The sequence below is a fragment of the Humulus lupulus genome, chromosome X (assembly GCF_963169125.1).
Source record: "Humulus lupulus chromosome X, drHumLupu1.1, whole genome shotgun sequence".
Classification (NCBI taxonomy): Eukaryota; Viridiplantae; Streptophyta; class Magnoliopsida; order Rosales; family Cannabaceae; genus Humulus; species Humulus lupulus.
The window spans coordinates 19,374,808-19,381,606 of NC_084802.1; positions in this window are offsets into that span (position 1 = coordinate 19,374,808).

Genomic DNA, 6,799 nt, shown 5'->3' on the forward strand with positions numbered 1-6,799 from the left:
GATCAGAAAGCGGAAATAAAAAGATTTTGGAAAAAAGCTTTTTCGACTCTGAAGGGGCGGGAAAAACCCAGTTTTTCAGCTAGTTTAAAAATTGAATTTTTACTTCGATTTTACGCCCTAAACTTATGATCTTGACTATCAAACTAGCTCCTAACTCCTACAGAGCAAAACTACACTACCCTATCAAGCATCAATCAACATTCCCACAATCCTCATGCATTTCTACCCAAGAACACAAAAAAAAAAAAATTAGAACTCAAAACAGTCGTATGGTAGTCTTCATGGCATGTCAAAGAGCTTGAAAGTTGAAGAAATTTACCTAGATGAAGGTTGGAGGTTCTGAAGCGAAGAGACTTTGGACGTGCGAGTGAAGGATCCTTAGAACAGCGACGGAAGATCTTCGAAACTTTTGAGCTCTGAGATGGAGTTCTTGAAGGTTCTTGGCAAGAAAATGGCTAGTAAAAAGTTAAAAGGTAAATTTAGGGATTATTTATAATGGCCGAGATATGTTGAAAAGGGGTAATCATGAGTTAACTCTTTCAAGGCATGGGGGAGTGTAATAGCCGTCAGAGGGATTACTTGGAAACCAAAAAGGTGTGATTGGACGTGATTAGATCACAGTTTTCGAGAACGCACGAGGGACTCTGACAGATTTCGTGGGGCATACGAAAAGTTAGTTTCCTAAGTTTACTTATTTCTGGTCGCAATAAATAAACTTGGGGGGAAATGTTTATCCAAAAAATAGATGTTGATGACGTGGCAAGAATTTTTGACACATGGCAGAGATGTTGCTCGCCTATCAACCAGAGATATTTCCATATGCGGAGTTCAAGTTTTATATACGACCAGCCTTGTCGTATACTCCTTATATTTATGTAAAAATATGTACGGTTGTAATGATATCCGAGAATATCTCCTCATTATAACCTGAAGATCTATTTATTAAGGAAAGATATGACTAATTGACTCATGTAACCCTCCTTGAGCCTATAAATATACAAGAAGTAGCTCAAGGGGGGATCTTTTGATATTTTTCCGAATTACATTACTATTATCCATCGTTTGTATTGTTTTCTCCTTCTAAGGTCTGTGAAACTCAGGAACCCTAGTTCTTTGATCACACATTTGAAGCTCAATATTAATAATAGTATCAAGTGGACGTAGGTCATTACCAATCACTGGGGCCGAACCACTATAATTCTTTGTGTTCTTTACTTTCCATTAGATTGTTTGCTCAAGCATCGTACTATTTTCCTGTCATTTACTTGACTCCGTGTCGTTGACCAAAACGAGGGTCAACACAAAGCAATCAGGAAATTTCACTTTCTGATCGCTTGGGGGGAATGTACCCCATGAAGATGATTAAAACTTGGGAGTTGGTAAAATTGATTAACCAAGTGCTTTTTCTAAAAAATGCGAGGTGTCAATAAAACTAACATGAACTAAGTATTAATTAAATATCCTAGATACGGCCAAGTTCCGAAACTTAGAAGTTGGTAAAATTGATTAACCAGTTTTTTTCTAAAAAACGCGAGGTGTCAATAAAACTAACACGAAATAAGTTATAATTAAATATCCTGGATATGACCAGGTTCTGAAACTTAGAAGTTAGTAAAATTGATTAACCAATGTTTTTTCTAAAAAAATGTGAGGTGTCAATAAAACTAACACGAACTAAATTTTAATTAAATATCTTGGATACGACCAGGTTCCGGAACTTAGAATTTGGTAAAATTGATTAACCATTGTTTTTTCTAAAAAAATGTGAGGTGTCAATAAAACTAACATGAACTAAGTTTTAATTAAATCCTGGTTACGACCAGGTTCCGAAACTTAGAAGTTAGTGAAATTGATTAACCAGTGTTTTTTCTAAAAAAAAATGCAAGGTGTCAATAAAACTTACACGAACTAAGTTTTAATTAAATATCCTGTATACGACCAGGTTCCGGAACTTAGAAGTTGGTAAAATTGATTAACCAGTGTTTTTTCTAAAAAACGCGAGGTGTCAATAAAACTAGCACGAACTCAGTTTTAATTAAATCCTGGATACGACCAGTTTCCGAAACTTAAAAGTTAGTAAAATTTATTAACCAGTGTTTTTTCTATAAAAAAAACGCGAGGTGTCAATAAAACTAACATGAACTAAGTTTTAATTAAATATCCTGGATACGACTAGGTTCCGAAACTTAGAAGTTGGTAAAATTGATTAACCAATGTTTTTTCTAAAAAACGCGAGGTGTCAATAAAACTAACATGAACTAAGTTTTAAATAAATATCCTGGATACGACCAGGTTCCAAAACTTAAGTCATGAAGCATAAGAAGTAAATCAAGCAATAAATAAAAAAAAAAACCTCGTGCTAAAAGTTTACAAAAAAAAAATAGCATGTAAAATAAATGAAGGCAAATAAAAACTAAGACCCTCCAGCCCGCTCTGAGGATGTCACCTCCTCGGTCTCTTGCTCGCTAGCGGCAGAGGCCTCCCCGGTCTCAGACGGCAGCTCTTGTTGAAGCCGAGCCTTGAACTTCTCGAGGTAGTGCCCCCACACTTCGGAGGCCATGAAGGAGAAGTTGCCGTCCTGATTGAAGGCCCAGCAGTGATACAGCATGCTCTCCATGGAGGATGTTGAGGCCTTCTTTTCCTCCTAAATAGCAGCCTCGGCCTCGAGCTGTTTGGCCTTGGCCCTCGCGAGCTTGACCTAAAGGGCAGCTGAGGCAGCCTTTGCAGTCTGCTCACCCTCTTGAGCCGCGGCTAATGCAGCCTTTGCCCCCTGCTCGCCTACTTGGGCCGCCATCAGGGCAGCCTTGGCACTTTGTTCGCCTTGTTGAGCCGTGGCGAGGGCAGCTTGCATCACAGTCAAGGCAGCCTGAACAGTCTGGAGCTCGACCTTAAGTTCATCAAACCTGGCCCTGGCCCGAGCTATGCTGCGATGTTGAGCCAAGACTGCCTGCAAAAAGCAAGGAAATAGTTAGGCACATGCCAGGGTAAAATAAAAAAGAATGTTAGGTACAGGAAAGTGCTTACTATGAGGTTCATTCCCAGAGCCAGTTCCATAACATTCTCCGGGCTCCTCTCCTCAATCGCCCTCAGGTCCGTGGGCTTGGTCTTATAAAAGTGCTCCACCGCGTGGTTCGCTGTCTCGAAGACAGTCCCCCGAAAAGTGTCTATAATTTGCTCCAAGTCTTGGGTGTTAACCAGGATTCGTACAGTGGCGGTGGGGACTACCGGAGCTGGGAGACCAGCTGGTGCACCCTGGTCCCGAGCAAGGGCTGAGGGAAATCGAGGAAGAGGTGCAGCCGGACCCCTCTTCTCCTGGGCTGCGGCGGATGGAGCTCTCGAGCCCTGGCCTTTCCCATTGGCCAGGGATTTGGAAACAATCACAGCCAGGGGAGGCGTCTTCTTTGATGTGGGTCAGAGTTTCTTCACAAGGGGACCCGAGCTGAATCTCCCTTCCTAGAATCTCCCTTCCTAGAACATCAGGTGGATGTCAGATTTCCCTTGTTGTGCCATCTCCTCACCTAAAAAAGAATGGGAAGTACGTCAATATGTGTACAAATTCATCAATCTACATAATGTATGCATGTGAAGGATATTATAAAGAGTCCTACCCTCCGAGCTAGAGGAGGAGTCTATTGCCACGATCTCCGGCCTCAGAACCATTACAGGAGAGGGAGAGCCTAGATCTACTATTTCTTGGATTAGGGGAGGTTCAGGCTCAGGTTCTAGCTCAAGGCTGGACTCCTCTACATAATGCCTAAGTCCAGGGGTGAGAATACCCTAGCACAGGGAGTCCCACGACCTAAGGTTGGTCCTATACTCTTCAAAAAGGGCTGACATAAAGGATAGAGTGTTATCTATGATTATAGTCCCTCTAGGACGAACCATGTCGTACCGTACCACTAATTGGTCCACACACTGGAGCAAGGTTGTGTTATAGGCAGGATCTCTAGGGTGGCGATGTACGAGCTGGTTGGGGTTAAACCTATCTAGCCTAAGGTCGGCGGCAGCCCTATCTAGATCCCTAAAAGGGTATGGGTTACCTTGGCTGGAGGGACCTGTGGCTACCCCGATAGAGCTTGGTTCACATTGGGGTTCCGAGCGACCTCAGGAGCTCTCCTCTTCCGAACGAGCAGCACCTCGTCCTCTTCTTGCTCCTCGCCATCGTTGGCAACAGTGCCTCCCTTTGGGATGGGCACTAGCTCGCGGGCTATCGGGAAATTAGCCCGCATCCTCCTCAAGGCCAAAGTTTGGCCTTCAGAAATTAATTTACATGCCAACATTGTGTCATCAGACACGAGCTGATGGTAGTCCTTCTCGCTGGGCATAATCCCCGCCAAGTTATCGTATTGACCCCCAAGGATCACTGATTTCGCCATCCTCGCAAAAATGGTTGCACGAAGATACTCCAGTTAGCATACATGTGAGAAGAATAAGTATGAAAAGAATAATTCTCTGAGCTAAGAAAGGAAAGGAAACTTACAAGGATGGTTGAAGTACCGGTGCTTGCAGTTACGAAACCCATTCGGCATAAAGAACTGATCTTTTAAGTCTTTGGGGTGGTTGGGCAGCTCGATGACTGTGGGTGAGTTCAGGAAGTGGGTCAGATAGTGGAACTTGTCGCCTCATCCCTGTTCGACTGGGCTAACCTTGAGGAAGAAAAAGTACAAGATATCCGCAGGGGTAGGGATGTCCCACATGTGCTTTAGGAAAAGGTACTTTATCCCCGCCAACAGTCGGTATGAGTTTGGGGGGAGCTGGAATAGTGCCAACTTCACATAGTTGAGGAAGTCAGTGAAGTACTGATTGAGGGGGAGGAAGGCCCCGGCCTTTAAGTGTTCATCATCCCAAGCCACGAAATCATCCTGGAGTGGTGCACAGCTCCTCTCCCCTTCGAAGGGAGGTTGGGCGATGAGAACGCCCTTCCCAACCTCAATGTTGTGGGACAGCATGATCTTTTTGACCCTTCCTTGGGTCGTTATTTTGGAGTCTATCCCCTTGGACTCGAAAAATGCGTCAGGTGCGACAACGACCTCCTTCTCCACCACGGGGCCAAATTCAGGAATGGGGGAATCGGGGACGACCTCCTTTCCCTTGAGGGTTTGCTAGGATGACGAGCCAGCTATGTTCTTTTTGGGCGCGCTTTTCTTGGGTTCCATCAGCTCGCCTATCGAACAAGAACGACGAAATTTTTATTGGGCGAAGTAAAATTTTTTTGTACAGGCAATAAATAACAAAGGCTGAGGATTCTAACACACGAGTTGATGCAAACTCAGCCCACGGTGCAGTGCCATGCGCTACCTATGCTACCCGCCTAGGTTTACCAGCAAACTCCTGGTATTTAGGGATCCGTGTGTCAGAAAATCAGGCCACTACCCTCCTTGGGGAGCAGTTTAGAGCAAAACCGCACAAGAAGTGTAGCCCCTAAGAAACCTAATGTCAAGCCCTAAAAACCTTTCATCTTCTACATGCCAAATGGGTATTTTCTAAAAAAATACCCAGGAATAACCCAAAGATTTAACCATTTTATGAACATCGCAATCCTAGATATATTTTAGGATCTACTCAATAAACCTAAATCAAAACCTATGTACCAAAAATGTTTGGGAATAGCCTAATGCTAAAGACAGTGAAGTGCAAATTGGTATGATAAAGAAAGAAGAGAAACACACAAATACCAGTAAAAGAAAAGTTCCAGTAAAACAGAAAACTTACAGTGTTTTCTTCGACGAAAGGAATGAGCAACGTAGAAGGAAACATCCTAGAGAGATCCTTGGTGATTGGGTTTTCGAAGGTTTTGGTGGCAGATTTCTGGGATTTTATAAGAAAAGGAAGAAGGGTTTTTGAAGTTCAGAAGAGAGAAAATTAGGAAAAGTTTCGAATGAAAGGTGATGAACACTGAAAATTTCCAGCCCTATTTATATGTAATAGGCCTAAAGAAACGTGGATCGTTCGATGAAGTTAATGTGGGATACAAAGGTCATGTTTCGAAAGATTAAACGGTGGCAAAAAGGTGGCCAGGCCATTTAATGCAATCCTCAAAATCCAAACAGATGCCAATCGCGACATTCCACGTGTCCAGTACTCAAGTAATGAACAAACATGGGTAATCGCTATAGAAGTTTAAAATTCCCCACTGTGTTAGTCAGAGAATGACGTCATAAGACACGGGCAGGGACTTGGGGGGAAAATGTATGCCCTGATATTCAGCCCGGGTCTTTTATGCAGCTCGAGTACAGCTGGCTAGCTAAGAACAGTACTAAAGGACCCGCAAGTTAATATTTCCTCTGCGAAGGCAGTGCGACTCCCCAGGTAATAACACAAGCTGAGGAATACGAAGCATTAAGGCATGAGCTAGAGATGGATATAAAAGAAAGCATCTTGGGCACGAGCTGGCGTTATGTTCAGGTCGTGGTACTCTGACAACATGCCATGTCCAGGAGTCTTTATAAACCTGGACACGTTATTTCGGAACGTGCGTGGTCAGAAATTACATGTCCATTACCCCTTAATTCTCGGACATGTAACATAAACGTGCATGATCAAACATCACATGTTCAATTATGCCAGACGACCCATGATCAATTTTACCTAATGATTAGACCATACCTTAATATATATATATATATTTATTGTAATATTCATCATTTGTGGAAGACAGGTCACATATAGGATGGGTATCCACGTGATGACCCCTACACCTATCCTGGGATGGTTCTTCTATAAATACCATGACCTTGGATAGAGAAGGGGTTGGGTTTTCTCTGTATAATGCAAATACTCTGTCACAATATAGAGAGAT